The following is a 16181-nucleotide window of genomic DNA, read 5'->3' on the forward strand; positions in this document are numbered from 1 at the left end:
AATTCTTCTACAAAAGAGAGAGGGAATGAGAGAGAGAGAGAGAGAGAGTGCAAGAGAGAGAAAGAGAGAGAGAAAGAGAGAGAGAGAGAGAGAAAGAGAGAGAGAGAAAGAGAGAGAGAGAGAGAAAGAGAGAGAGAGAAAGAGAGAGAGAGAGAGAAATCTAATATTTGGACAATCTGTTGATTCTATTCTTTCAAAAATTCTACTCTGTTGCATTTTTGACCTTGTGTTTTTGGTATAGTGCGATGAACGTAACCGCATTCCAACGAACTTGTCTCAGTGCGGTGCCAATATTTCTTTATCTATTGAGGTTTGCTAATGTACAAAAACAATAGAAAAGCAAAGAATTGAAAACAAATAATTAATACAACTTATTTAGCATTCATCAAGTCGAACGAAAAGCTCCAGCTTCGTTGTACAAATGATAACGGACAAATGAATGAAAAGTATTGAAGACACATACTATTGAAGACAATGTATGTGGTTCGCAGTGATTGCCGCACGCGACTTACCTCCAGCGAAGATTAATATGCAATGGCCGAATGACGAGAGGCGAGCACTCACACCAGTGCAAGCATCAATCGATCGACCGAGAGCCAGGGGACTTTATATTGGTGCGCGTTACACAACAATCAAGAGACTGGCGCATACCACACAAAATGGTATAAACCAGTTTTGCTTCTCGGACATATCTTTTTTTATAATGCGTATAAATTCTATTAGGTGTACCGGTAAGTTTCTTCGGTTTTACAACAGATGGCGTAACTTGATTATTATTCAAGGAAATCAAAAAGTTGAAGCGTAAACAACATAATTTTGTGCCACTTCGAATATGTCGAATTTCATACCAACGAGACTGTTTTGCGGGGAGTGTTACTTCATTACTTCAATATGAAGAAAAAAGCTGCGGAAAGTTATCGCATTTTGGTGGAAGTTTATGGTGATCATATTCCAACTGAGCGAACGTGTCAGACGTCGTTTGCACGGTTTAAAAGTGGTTATTTTGACTTGGAAGACGAAGAACGTTCCGGACCGCCAAAAAAGTTTGAAGATGAAAAATTGGAGGCTTTACTCGATCAAGATCCGTCACAAACAGAACAAGAACTTGCAGATAAACTTGGAGTAGCTCAGCAAACCATATCCGATTGTTTAAAAGCAATGGGAATGATCCGAAAGATAGGACATTGGGTGCCGTATTAATTAAAGTCACGAGACGTCGAACGCCGTTTTTTCACGTGCGAACAACTGCTCCAACGGCACAGAAGAAAATGTTTTTTGAATCGTCCATTACGACAATCCTAAACGTCGGACAACGTATGGATACACCGGCCATGCATCAACATCGACGACCGGAATATTCACGGCCAGAAGGTTATGCTGTCTATTTGGTGGGACCAGTTGGGTGTGGTGTACTATGAGCTGCTAAAATCGAATGAAACCATTTCGAGGGACCTCTACCGACGACAATTGGTGCGTTTGAGCCGTGCACTGAAGGCGAACGGCCACAATATGAGCAAAGACACGATAAAGTTATTTTGCAGCACGACAATGTTCGGCCGCATGTCGCGAAACAGGTCAAAACATACTAGGAAACGCTGAAATGGGAGGTGCTATCCCACCCGCCGTATTCTCCAAATATTGCTCCGTCCGATTACTATCTTTTTTTTATCGATGCAACACCACTTGACCACCACTTCTCCAATTATGATGAAGTCAACCAGCCAACAACCAGTCAACCAACAAACCAGCCGATTATTTCCGCAAAGGGATCCGTGAATTGCCAGAAAGATGGGAAAAAGTTGTGACTAACGATGGGCAATACTTTGAGTATAAAATTTGTAACAAATTTTGCCGAATAAATTCTATAAATTCTGAAATCTAGGTCATCCTCTCGTTACTTTATTTTCTTAGTGCTTGCAAGTGATCGCTAGTTCCAAAGGACAGCAATTTGATGAAATTTTTTCCACTCCGTCCGCGATCATCAATATTTGAAATTTCAACTTTTTCCTCTCGAATTCTGATTTGTAGCCCAATAATTCCAAACATATTCCCCGTCCAAAGATCTTCCTGGAATTTCTAACAACTTTGTTGTGCAATCAGTGTGAGGACATCACATTGCACTTCAGTATTTCTAGAGACAATCGATAGTAACAATGAAATTATATTTTGGACAAAATGAATCATTATTCACCATCGTTATTAGTTCAATTAAGGAAGTAGTCGGTACTCAGGGTTTAGTTTTTAAACAGCTCCTTAGGAAGCAATGAATTATAAAACGAGACACCTCACAGAACGAAAAGACTTCATCACGAGCTTTAAAACCACTGCAATCAATAATGTGACAAGAGTGCCAAGTGCCAGATCTGTCAAGATGACCCATGTCCGATGACCACGAGTCGCAAGGGAAAGCTGTAGTGCACGAGCAAAGTTGAAATAACTTGAAGTTCTGGTTAAACGACAATGTTGTTGATCAAAACCGATTGAAACTGTGTCACGGTACTTTGAACGCGAACCACCAATAGTAAAAGCTAACCATCTGGTGTTGACACATATATTATGACGATGGATGAATGTATCACCAGTTGTGTTTGAAAATATTGCAATAATTATTCCTCCGATCTAACCTTATTCTAACGTTGAAAGTATTTAATTGAACTGGTTTGGTAAATAACCTTCGCGTTGATTTTGAAAATAAATAATTCACATTAATCACGAAGTTTGATATTCGACTTAATCATCATAACCTTCTACTACGCGATATCCACATTATTCTGAATTTTTCTAATGATCTATTAAAATTTTTCTTGAATTGTCGATGTCAAGAAACGTGTTTCTCGTTTCGTTGCTCAATGAATGCTCCGATATCATCAAAAGGATCTACCGATGCAGTTCACCAGCACTCCACTTGGCCATTGTCCTAGTAGATATCTCACGATCAAGTGGAACTCGGCTAGCACTGACATGATTTATGTCGCTGTTGTAAGCACGAAAAGAGAATCTCGTAACAGCTGACCTGCATTGTTGTACACCATCAACGCAAAAATCGTAAACGCGTATCTTAAACTTCTTATCCTTAAACTCAACATAAATTTATTTTTTAACACTTTCATTATGAAAATAAGAAATTCGCAAACATCTGCATCTATCTTCAACGAAAATGTCCAACATAACTGTGCACTACATACACTCATTATTAGAAGAATTTAATCGTTCAACGTTATTTAACAAACATGGGTTTCCCAAAACATATCGGAATGCTGTCAATGCAATTCAGCTGCGGCTCATTACCTTAGTTCAAGTGTGGCAACTTGACGAGTTTCTTCACCTAATCAGACCACAAAGCATCCCCAATTGGTGCTATTATGAGTCATTTTCACCGGGTAGGGTCACTATCGTAGCCGAAAATTTCACACAACTTGTACCGGTGTCAACTTCACAAATTTGCACAGTCCAAATTTCCCAACGACACACTCCTCACTAACCACTTTGCACAGCGACGACTAACTAAAACTCACTCGGCAGAAAAGTTGCGAAAAAAGAAGAGTGCCAAACGAAAGAGGATACCTACTTTCGACCTGATTTTCGCGTATGATCACCCGCCGAACGACCACTGTGGACTGATATGAGAAATGCCTTCATATGCCAATTTTATAATAAAACCAAGTCGGGGCAACACGTTTGCGTTAGTATGTGCGAAACTTTCTCAGCAGAGTGCGGTCCGGCGATCGCGAGGCTTCAGACTCGACTCGGGATGTGGGAGGCTCTAAGCCGGCAAAAACCCCTGACTGACCTGAGGACTGACGGCCGCTGACTCGATCGACCGGCTGAGCTGAGCAGGTAGGCAAACATTTTCGAGAGCAAGAGAGCACGATCGGTCGATCGGTCGAGAAATGAAGCCTCCTCTCGCACATATGGGCAGGAAAGCAGCGGGCCAATTTGGATGCTTCAGTTGAACTTGCTAATGTTATATAATTTCCGCGTCAATGATCACGCGACTAGGACGGTACGAAGAGCAAAAAGGTACGATCTTGCGCTTTTTTTGCGCGGTTGAACCATTGGCGCTCTTCAAGAACAGAAGCAGTGGAAGCATGGTTGAGATTCAATGGTGCTTCTGTTTCCAATGAGCGGCGGGCTTCGTTTTGGATGGGATTAAGGTAACAAAAAATGGCAATAGAAGATTCTAGTTTCTTCATCTTATTTCGTCAAAGTATTATGTTAAAGACACACAAGCTCCTGCTCCTGCCAGAAACAATGTTCATGCTAATCAGAGATCATTACTTTATGTCCCATCTTTAACCGACAAATGAAGTTATCTCAATAAGAAATCATCGGTGACGAAATAAGAGAGTTAAGAAACAAATTTGTATCGAAAAAAATCAGAATTTCGCAAATTGAACACATTTATTCGGTCCAGAAATGGACATTTAAATATTGCCATATCAAGTAAAACATTTCGGAATATTGTAAAATATTGCCAAACATCCCTTTTCCTTCACATCGCAAATCGCCAAATAAAGGGTTTTTCAAGAAGACAAAAATTCTTTTGAATAAAACAAAAACGGTTTTGGATATCAACGAAATTCAATTTTCATGTGAAAGTACATTTGATGACATTATGTATGGAACTCGATTTCTTTTGCATGGCCACCACGGACACTCTTGCAGAAGTCCAAACGCTGAACCCAATTTTTGACGGTTTTCAAGCATAAATCGGTCGATACTGCTGCAATTTCACGTTCGATGTTCGTACGAAGTTTATCAATCTTCGCTGGCTTGTTGGCATAGCCCATAGACTTGACGTAGTCCCACAGGAAATAGTATAACTGCGTCAAATCGCACGACCGAGACCGCCAATTGACTGGGTCATTTCTTTTCAATAAATCGATTGTTAAATTCGCTGTGTGGCTTGTGGCGCCGTCCTGTCCTGTTGAAACCACATATTGTCCAAGTCCATATCATCCAATTCGGGCCAAAAATATTCGGTTATCATCGATCGGTAGCGATTGCCATTCACAGTAACGTGCCGGTCTTGATCGTCACGGAAGAAGTACGGCCCAATGACGCTGCCGGACCATAAACCGCACCAAACCGTAGTTTTTTCGGGTTTCGGTTGTGATTCATGGAGTACGTGTGTATTGCTGCCTGACCAGTAACACATATATTGGTTATTGACGAAGCCATTCAGCCAGGAATGAGCTGAATGGCTTCGTCAATCGCTGAAGATGATTTTTCGATGAAAATCCGGATCATATTCAAGTTGTTGCTCAGCTCACTTCATGAACATACGACGCTTCTGGTGGTCAAGCGGCTTCAGTTCTTGCGTCAATTTGATCTTGTAAGGATGTAGGCCAAGATCTTTTCGCAAAATTCGCTACAACGACGACACAGGAAAATATGACGTCGTTTGCTGTCCCTATCGGTTTACTTTTGTAGCGTTCCTATTGAAATACCCTTTACTACTACACTGAATTGCTGGCATGGTAGCGGTGATTTTTGTTAACTGCAATTCGCGAAGAATTATGGTATCTAAAATGTCGTTATCTGGTCAGAAACATCATAAGGAGAATTGGTTTTCGATGTATCAAATTTCACTTCCTATTTATGGGACCATTTTAATAGGTACTTGTGCAGTCACGACTTCTGTTTCCAATTTTTGGTCCACCTTTACAAAAATTACAATTCATTTGTAAATCTAACATGAAGCGTTCATTAAATTATCGTCAACTGTGAAACAAACTTTGTTTTAATGATAATGGTCCCATTTATTCATTCCCTTACAACGGTTTAAGGAGGTCAAGCTATCTTGATGATATTAATTACATTACTGTATTTCGTTTATGTTATCATACGAACCAGTAGGCAAATTACATTAAAAAGAAAACGGACTGGTTATATCACAGACATAGATTACTAATCATTAAACAACTTAATCCATTGTCTGAACGTATTTTTTTCTAACGTATGTCGAGATAATTTCCAACCCGGAAAGAATCTAGACAGATCGGGAGTAGAACTCAGTGTCAGCATTAGCCTTGAATTTACAAATAAATGTTCAATTTATTAGACCACCGGTCAAAAAATGCGATCGTTTCCTAGCTCTTACAGCTGAGCGAACTCAAACCTAATTCTAGCTGATACTACAGCTTTATTGCTATAAATATTTATATATTTATATTTATATTTATATTTATTTCAACACCGTCTTCTATTAGTACAGACTGAATTATTTACTTATAAACTAGATGTAATTGTTAATTCTATTTTTAAATGCGTTCTTTGTCAAGTTGAAATCGAAAACATCACATACAACATTGAACAGACGAATACATGAATCTAGCGGGTTGTTGTAGCCGTAGTTTGTCCTATGGAATGGAACCGATAGTAGAGATGAATTCCTCGAGCGTCGAATGGGAATATTTAGAGACACCTGAGCTAGAAGCTCAGGGCAGTCGATGTTTCCTTGAAGTACATCAAAAATGAACAATCTTTGTATCGTTGTACGCCTGACAGATAGTGTATCCAGTCCTATGAGCTTGCATCGGTCGGCATAGGGGGGGGGGGAGATTCAGTGGGTCGTTCCATGGTAGCTGTCTTAGTGCAAAACGGATAAACTTTTTCTGCACCCGTTCAATCCTCAGGTTGTGAACTACGTAGAAGGGGGACCAGACAGGAGCAGCGTACTCAAGAATGCTACGGACCAACGAACAGTACATGATTTTCAGAACATGGATATCACTGAACTCGTACGCGTGGCGGCGTATGAAACCCAGAACTGAGAAAGCTTTGGCAGTCATAATGCCTACATGGTCATTGAATCTCAGTTTTGAGTCTATCGTGACTCCAAGATCGCAGATTGCCGTTGTGCGATCCAATATCGTCAATTCCATTTTATATTGGAAGACTATGGGGCTTTTAGAGCGACCGAAAGATATAGTCTTACATTTCCCTTCATTGACTCGCATCCCATTATCACAGCACCACTCTAGCATTGAGTTAATGTCATCTTGAAGAACTACGCAGTCCAAAGGAGATGAAATCACCCGGTATATTTTAAGATCATCGGCAAAAGAGAGCTTGAGCGATGAAAGCAGTGAGTACAAATCGTTCATGAATATGTTGAACAGCAGTGGACCCAGAACACTTCCTTGTGGTACCCCAGACGTGATATAAAAGCTGCGGGATTTAGCTGCATTGACGACGACATGTGCTGTGCGACCACAAAGGTATGATGAAATCCACTCCGTTATCCAGTCAGGGAAGCCCATACATTTCATTTTCTCCGTTACTAGGAAGTGTGGGACTGTGTTAAAAGCTTTCGCGAAGTCGACATACACCGCATCAACTTGACGTCTCTCTTCTATCTCGCGTGATAGTGCGGTGACGTAGCACATTAAATTTGATGTGGTTGAACGGTGCCTCATAAACCCATGTTGTCCATTGAAGATTATTGGAGACGCCACGTTGTATAAAACCTTGTGCATTAGTCTTTCAAATACCTTGCTTAGGCAGCACAGCATAGATATACCACGATAATTTGTCACCTGATTGCAGTTTCCCGATTTGTGAATAGGAACAACGAAAGCAGTTTTCCATGCTATTGGAAATGTTTTCTCCTGAAGCGATTTGTTGAAGAGGCGAGCAATAGGGTTCGCAAATTCAGTGGAGCATTTTTGAAGTAACAGGGATGGTATGCCATCTGTACCACATCCCTTCTTGATGTCAAGATCGTCCAAGGCGTTTGCAACATCATCAACCGAAAAGCGAATGACGGGTAGATTGATGGTGTGAGACTGAATATGAGCAAAACTGTCACGTTTCTGGATATGCTACACTGAACACACTCTCAAAGAATGAGGCAAACAGGTTAGCAGCGTCTGTGTCCGTGTTGGCCTGGACATTTTCGAAGATAACATTGCGTGGGATGCGAGTTGAATTTTGCCGACTCTTTACGAAGTCCCAAAAGCACGATGGGTTTTGCTTAACACTGGCCTGGATCTTGGACAGATAGTTATCGTAGGTGGATTTAATTACCGACTTGTAATGAGCTTCAATATCACGGAGATTTACGCGGTTGATCTCGGTTTTTGTTCGGAAGAAACGGTGACGGGCCTTTCTTAGGACGTTACGGAGATGCCGAAGTTCTGAGGTCCACCAGGGTTTGTTGGAGTTGTGAATTGCTCGTCTTTTGCGTGGGACATTGTCATCAAGTACTGAGAAAAGCTTGTCGTAAAATTTAGAAACTAATCTGTCCAAAGATCCGGTTTGCAATAAAATGTCCCAGTCAATGTCATCCAATACCACTTTAAGCCGCCCAAAATCGCAAGAGCGAAAGTCAAAACGAAGTTCGCTATCTAACGTTCTTTGTTCCACAAGAACATCACTTCTCTCATCGAAAAGCACGACCACAGGTACATGATGAGTGTCGACCGGCAGTAGAGGTGCAGTCGGCTCTATAATATCGAGCTGCTCAGGGTGACTTACGAATATGAGGTCAAGAAGTCTACCGTTCACATTCGAATAGCGATGAAACTGCTGTAATCCGATGGTAAACATAGTTTCAATAAGAACCTGCTCGTGCTCAGTAGAAACATTCGAGGGAATAAGTCCGTTTATATCATCATCCAATTGCCACTGTAAATGTGGGAGGTTGAAGTCACCTAAAGAGACAATGATGTCCACTGCAGAAGCACGGTCGGCGATTTGTTGAACTGCACTGGCATGTGCAGAAAAAGAGTCAACACTTGAGTTAGGCGGAAGGTAGACAGCGACGAGATAGATGCATCGACATTTCAATCTTATACAAACTGCTACTTGCTCAAGGTTTTCACAATTTGACAATATAACGACTCCACTGTTGAGGTGAGATTTGACTGCAATCAATACACCTCCGCCACGAGAGTGTTGACTGGATTGGGCGCTACGATCACAACGGTAAATTTTATATTCGGGTGATATTTCGGCATTATCGATATCTGCACGAAGCCATGTTTCCGTGAAGACAAGCACTTCATAGTCACAACTAGAAAGCAGCAATCGCAGTTGCACAATTTTGGTACGTATCCCTCTTACATTCTGATAGTACAGAGCAAAGATTCGTCGGGGTGAATCGTATCCAGGAGCAGCTGAAGGGTCAACGCTATGATGTTGCTCAGGTGTTGTAAATGGATTGAGAGCGACGGCTGGGGTTGCATCTTCTACAAATTGAGTCGCTCGACTGGATATATCAGAAACTCCCGGCCTTTGATAGCTGAAAGCAAGGTGCGTAACTGGAAGGGATACGTACAAATCAAATGCATAATTGCCTGCTGAAGAGGACTGGAAGACCCCCTCTCTACTTTCGTACACAGGACCGGGATGGCTGAAGGTCGATGGCTGAAATGTCTCGACTGTGACGAAAGGATTGGGGGCTTCCATAAGGTTTACAGGCGTGCATCCCGGTGAAATTGGTGTGATCGACAATGTTGTGAGATTCGACGAGGAGAGAATATCGTTGCGGCATCTCTCTATCGTAGAAGCGATGAAATCGGTTGGTATTACCGGTAGTGAATTGTCCAAATTAAGTAGGTACTTGCCCGTTGGACCACTGTGGAAGTCCCCGTTTCCACACCCAAACACAGGTCCGGGACGACTGATGATCGTAGACGGGAGGAGCTCGACTGTGAAGGGGGGATAAGGGGCTTCCATTGTGCTTAGTTTATTGCGTCCCGGGGAGGAAGCGGGTGTCGAAATTTTTCTGATGCATTGTCCTCAAACTCTCGAAACATTAGTCCTTCTGGCCATGTTGCTGGATCAAGAGCTTTGCTTTTAAGTGATTTATCAATTCCAATCTTAAATGACACGAATGAGAGCGTGTTGATGTCCTTTCCTCTGGGAACCAGCCTAACTACTGGAGGGTCACATTCGATTTCCAGATTAGCTTTCGTCATGGTCCGTACTGCATCTTCGGAGACATCAGGACGAATCCGAGAAAGATATAGCCAAAATTTCCTATCCTCATCAGCTTTGAAAATAGGAACAGATGCCACAGTATCCTGAGTGGGTTTGCTGCCAATATTGCATGGTTCGGGACGTGCAGTTATTTCCATAGTACGAGGACGTTTTGCGCCCCTTCGTTGATCGATAGTTGGCCAAGTAGAGCTATTAGTTGGAATGTATTGAGCAGTTGGCTTCGAATTGAGCTGCATTATCTCTGTTCGTAGTTCGGAAATTGCCGTTGAAAGAGAATTCAACGGCGATTCCCTATCGATATTGTTTGAAATAATACGAAAATGCGAGTTTTCAAACAAATTTGCGCAATCGTCGCACATCCAGAATAAGTTTTTGTTGTTGGATGTAAAATAAGAATGAAGTGCGCGCGATACTCCAGAGCAGGTGATCATGTGAAAAAATGCTCCACAGTAACCACGGCAGACAACCATGTCGATACCGGTTATCGCTTCAGAGCACTTCTTGCATTGCTTTGCCATCGTAATTCGCTAATATACAGGTTTTCGCGTGAATTAATACTTATGCGCCTACAGTTAGGTGACCGGCGAGTGTATTAGCGGTTTATAGCAAGATGCAAGCTTTAGAGTATCCGTTTGGAATTTTTCACGGTAGATGTCGCTTCGGACAGAAAAATCGGCGTGGAGAGTAGTGCGCTTTTGTTGATTTGCAAATCAAAACAAAAAACACAACACGCTCGAGAAGTGATAATATATCACAACGGCACAACTGGATGAGATACAGAAGCACATTTACAACACAGGACCGCTAATGAAGCTTCGCAAGTACGGAAACGAGAACGAACGGGATAAAAAACACGTAGAAAAACGTAAGTAAACAGGACTGTAAAAAACACACTTGTACACATGAGACAGTGACAGTGAGTGTATCCCAAGGCCTTAAGAAAATTTCCTACTCGAAAAAATCAAAATCGCTTAATTTTAAGTCTCCTAAAGAGCTAATGCATACTTTGCATAAAATGCATATGCAATTGTGTTTATTCTGCAAGTATACATGATATGCATATTTTTTCAAAAATATTTTCATTTTGATCTAGACACCAAAATTTGGTTTGGACAAGCCTTTTATAAGAAGTAAAATAACAATGAATAATAGAAAAAAAAAAATGAGAAAACGTTCACGCCTAACGTGAATTAGAAAACTTGTCGCAGCATTTGACCACTATCGAAAGAGAGCTATCGCATCTTCTCTGTTCACTTGCTCTCTTCACTTAGAAGATAGACAGAATCCAGCAATAGGTTTAGTACCGAATTAAACCTTATACACATAACACCGAATTATCGTTTCGTATATACAAATAACTGGTGCAATAAATGAAGCAATAAATGCTCTTCCTTTCTAGAGACGAATGAACTCTCAGAGTTTAAAGTCTCTCTAATTCAATACCTTCCTTCCTTCCTTCTTCCTTTCTAGAACTTATCCCAAAAACCGTAGGCACTGATTCCCACATCCGAAAAAGGACTTGAACACGGTAATAGTTCCTTAATACCAAAATTTGATGATTTCAGCAACACTTAAGTATTATATGAGCAGTGTTGTTTTGGCATTGAATGTGTTTATTTGAGTATTGAAATAATATTATGGGAAGACATTCATGATATTTCTCTCTGGTATTTTGTCTCGTATCTCATGCTAATCCATACTATTTTGAGGTATCGAACTATTCGTTCCTGCTCGGGTTGTCTAATCGCTGTGTTCATTTTCAGCGCTACAATGATACACCTAGATGAAACGTCCAAATGATCTACTTGAAGGCTGAACTCAGAAATATTTTTTATCTGCCATTTTATAACATGGTAGGACCCAATTAAAAATTATTCCAGAATTCTAATACATAGATCACTACATAAATCCGTGCACGGAGACGTCAGTTTGACAGTTTTGCGCTGTTTGTTCAAATGTCAACGTATGGGAGTTAAAACAAAACACAAAAGGGATTATATTTCTCAAGAAATCGAATGGGTATAAAAATCATTTTAGATTGATCATAGCCGATTTTCTTAAAATAAAACGGTTTTACAGGATCCAGTTTTTTTACGGCAATATTTCAGTTTTTTTTGAAAAATATTATTGGCAGCCCTGGCCGTGAAAGTGAAAAGTGAGTGGGATAGTGAAGTGGAAGAAGTAGAGAGGGAAGACCTTTTACTGATGTTGTCAATTGGACCCTGATCAACGCTACACCATCCGCGGGTGTCCTACAGAGAAACTCCGGCCATCTACCAACACGTTCCAAAGTGACACTATTTGCACAATTTCTCGGAGCATCAAACAAAAAAAAAACGCTTCCACGCATGACGACGATCACGACGACGGCGAAACTTGTAAGTATTGGCTAGCTCAGAGGCAGAGGTTAACCTCAGGGTCGGCATTTAATCAAGAACGAAGCGGATTCACGATATAGATGAAAGAATGTAGAACCAATATATTGAAAGGAATCGTATTTAATAAGAAGAGAATGGGTAAGAATATTTTATTTAATTTTATTTTCTTGTTTTTCAGGTTAGTAGTTAGTCAATCGTTGCGGCCGAGTAGAATCCAGGTATGTATGGCGAAGGTTTGAAGAGAGAGATCTTGTTTGGTTTTTTCTTTACTCACGCACGATGCCCGCATACAGGGGTCGGTTTCATCGGTCCAAGTACGATGAGCGGGGGCCAGGGTCTACCAGACCTCACCATACTGGCCTCCAAAACGTTCAACCGATTCACCTGTGTGCGTGTGGACCGCATTAAGGACCGCAGTTTTGGGGCAAAACTGAACGCTTCATTCGTTCGGATTCCTCGAATGAGATCGTTTCCTTTGGTGTGGATGAGACGAAGGCGAGCCATCGGTAGGTCTTTTTAGATTCTTGGCAAACCAAGTATTTAACCATCAAGTGTAGAAAACACGGGTTATTTCGTGATCCGTCCGTAACAGACGGAACACGGAACACGAGAAAACTCATGAGCGGTCCGCAATATGTTAAAACTTTTGTTTTCTCAATCTACCTCGATTCGATTCCTTCTACGGTCCGTGTGCTAAGAAGGGTTCGAGTCTCTTCAACCTTTCTTTACAGCTCCACCATTTCTTCATTTCCCTCTCTCTCCTACTATCTTCCGCTCTCTGCCTCTCTCTCTCATCTATCCTGCATGTTTTCTATTGGGACCGGAAATTACACAACCGGTTCCATGGCTGTAGTTATCAATTTGTTCGGGTTGTTAGTTTCTTGACCTCTGTCATTTGATATTTGTTTTTTGACAGCATGCTGTGCCTTAACATATAAAAACGTGCATTTATGGGAATCGGGTTGGTTTCGGTAGAGGGTTCGTTACTTTTAAACATACTCTTATTCGGATCTTATTATGTTTTGAATAATAGTAATTTGTCCCGGTTATTTTCAAATCGTAACATACTTGGAAAACTACTTTCTACTATTTTACCAAATCCAGTCCATTTGTACAGGCAGATCCTCGTGTCCACCATTCGCTGTTTATTATTCAGGAACAGTTTTCCCGGGATCACAAGTCGACTCTGAGAAATTGTACAACGAGATGAGCTGAACTGGGCAGTACGGCTGAGTTGTAGTCGACATTGTTCTTCCTGATTCCAGATCCTAATATTAAATATAAAAATATTAAATAATCATAAATTTATGGTGAACACGGTGGCAGACACAGATCTTATTTTCATGATTCAAGTAGAACCAGTGCAAACAAAAACGAACAAAGGATTCTTTAACTAGAAATGAAACTAACAGTAAGTTTAAAACTAACCAACAACTCACTTCTTCTTGAATGGCACGGCATGGAGCCGAATGAAGAAGAAAACAAATTGTTGGCAATATTACGAACTAAAACTTTGGAAAATTCCCGGTCCCAAATGAAGACAAAACAGTGAAAGGGAAACACTTCAGAGAAGTGAGAAAGAGAGAGAAAAGAAAGATTGGAGAGAATCAAGAGGAGAGAAAAAAAGATGAGCTGAAAAGGGAAATGGACGAAAATCGACGGTCAGTCGAAGTAATCGAATCGTGATAGATTTTAGCAAATAGAAGTTACACATAAAACATAAAAGTGAAGTTTGAGAGAAAATATGGGCTGGAAAAATCGTTTCTTATTAACCGCCCGCGTTGGTCGACATACACACGCAGAAATAAACTGACGGAGACCTGTAAGGGCCGTTGGTCAACGAGTTTCCGTTATCGTCGTTTCTCCACACGCATGCGGGTGAGCCGTTGGGACGTTTTTGTGAACAGCACAGTGAAGTCTGGTACAGTCTTGCACCCACCTACATGAATCGTGTGCGGACATCATGCGTGAATAGAAAAAAAAAATCACAAAAACTTCTCTCTTATCCTCCCACCTTCTTAACATATCTGGACAACCTAAAAATACTTTAATTTTCGTAGTTTGAGACATTGAGACATTAACATGAAATGAAAACTGAATGAAATAAAAACCATTATTTGAAGAACCAAAATCAGAATAATTGAGGTATTGAAAACAACCACAAATCACCTGTATTCAAAAATATCTTTTTCATTATTTTTATAGTTCACTAATTTCTGCTTCATTTAATCAGGTTTAGATCCGATCACTGGGGACGATTGCAGACGACTCTTCCCAGACCCATCAATGCACGGGCCAGGGCCTACAACTTCACGTTCCATTCGGAAGAAGACGTGGTCGGGGATTTTTCACTTCGGAATATTCACCTAATCCAGGTCATATGAAGCTTTCACGTTAACCATACAGTCGCCTACGCCGTATAACGAACTTGTGAGAACAAAAAATGTAAACCTGTACCGTCTTGATTATCTTGGCAGTAATTTACAATAACATGTTCTTCCAAAGTATGGTTCACTACTGCGCGTATTATTGCACAATACATGAACATTTTCAATATGTATAATTTATTGGATAAAAAAGCTCATGCCTTGGATGGAACCAATGGATTTGTGTCCTGTTGGTGCTTTATTTACAGTCTCTTATTACATTCTTGCGGTATATCCCTACGGACCAGTTGCAGTTTCAAGATTTATTGAATTTGCTCTTTTTCAGACTTTTTTTCTTTGCTTTCTTGCAGTTTGGCTCGCTTAAGCGCAAGTTCATATTGCTCATGCGCCACGCTCTCGCATCAAGGAGCGCCTTTTGCAGTTGCATGAGTTATTTAACATCATAAGATTACCCAGTTATAGCATTTCAGTTCTATTTTTAGTTTCAGTTCAGTTCTCTGCAATGCAAATCATCGTGCGTTGAAACATCCGTGTTCTTGGGCCGCTTCAACATTATATGAATCGAATGTAAGATATCTCATATCGTAACTCCGTGGCATTCTACCTTGACAAACTTCTAATTTACCATAACACTCGTTCTAGCTATCCATACCTTAATTCTTTAGTCATTCCCGGACCCATTAATTTGGGTTCTGATCGGCGGCAATCGACGAGAGGTAAATTGCACAATTTGTAAATCCAAAGCTGGAATGAGTTAGCAACCGCAGGTCAATTCAGCTATGGTGTGAAATCACAGCTAGCATAAATGTGTCGGGCATAAAAACGACGTAAACGTGACGCCGAACTCCAATAATCAGAGCGCTGTGTATGAAATCGACTTCACATGGTCAAATTTTGTGTCACGCATAGTCTCAGGTTGGCCATATAATTTCTAGCAAATCGTAGATATAAAAATTTGCCGATTTGCTGTTGCAAATTGAATGAATTTCGATGCTGCAGATGTTGTACGAAGTATGCGAAAGTTCCACCTCCGAAAACGCCGTAAGTGTTGCATATAATTATATGTGATGTGAGTTTTTGGCTGTCCAATAATCATAGATGCAGATTTTAATGTTCATTCCGTCTGGCACGAACATAAAAGCCGACAGCACGTGTCCTCACATGGTTATATTTTTTGTGTTGGAAGTTTTTGTGTAGAGATCATTTGGTGCAGATAAGAGGTCGGTACGAAATAATTTTTAAGGGCAAACGAAAGTAACTCTTGGTACAAGCGCATTTTTTAAGGATTTTTTCCGAGGGATAGTTATCTTCAGTTATGTACTTCGACTAGCAACATATTTTCACGTGCTTTATTTAGCTTTTCGATATTCTTTTTTTTTTCGATTTTGTGTTTAGTTTGATTCACCCATTTCATCATAATTGATTCCAGATATCTGTAGTGAATCCGCTAATTCACGTGTCATGTACC

The 16181-nt window shown here is 40.7% G+C and overlaps 1 protein-coding gene and 1 long non-coding RNA gene across 4 annotated transcripts in view; one reads left to right on the plus strand and one right to left on the minus strand.

The window, feature by feature from the left end:
• The window catches only part of LOC129768129 (sialin-like), a 41250-nt gene extending 37501 nt beyond the window's left edge, over window positions 1-3749 (minus strand). The window contains exon 1 of one of the 2 annotated variants that reach the window (XM_055769568.1): window positions 3569-3749. The gene's annotated coding sequence lies outside the window, so the exon portion shown is untranslated. Of the gene's footprint in view, window positions 1-3288 lie in introns of both variants that reach the window. The other variant, XM_055769567.1, reaches the window with a different exon arrangement.
• Window positions 3750-12085: 8336 nt separating this feature from the next.
• LOC129770912 (uncharacterized) lies at window positions 12086-14865 on the plus strand. Of its 2 annotated transcripts, XR_008742235.1 has the most exons (4): window positions 12086-12326; window positions 12505-12544; window positions 14387-14471; window positions 14560-14865. It is a non-coding gene; the product is annotated as an uncharacterized LOC129770912 (long non-coding RNA). The 2 variants fall into 2 exon arrangements; XR_008742236.1 differs by lacking the exon at window positions 14387-14471.
• The last annotated feature ends 1316 nt before the right edge of the window (window positions 14866-16181 follow it).

The sequence above is a fragment of the Toxorhynchites rutilus genome, chromosome 2, assembly GCF_029784135.1.
Source record: "Toxorhynchites rutilus septentrionalis strain SRP chromosome 2, ASM2978413v1, whole genome shotgun sequence".
NCBI classification, from domain to species: Eukaryota; Metazoa; Arthropoda; class Insecta; order Diptera; family Culicidae; genus Toxorhynchites; species Toxorhynchites rutilus.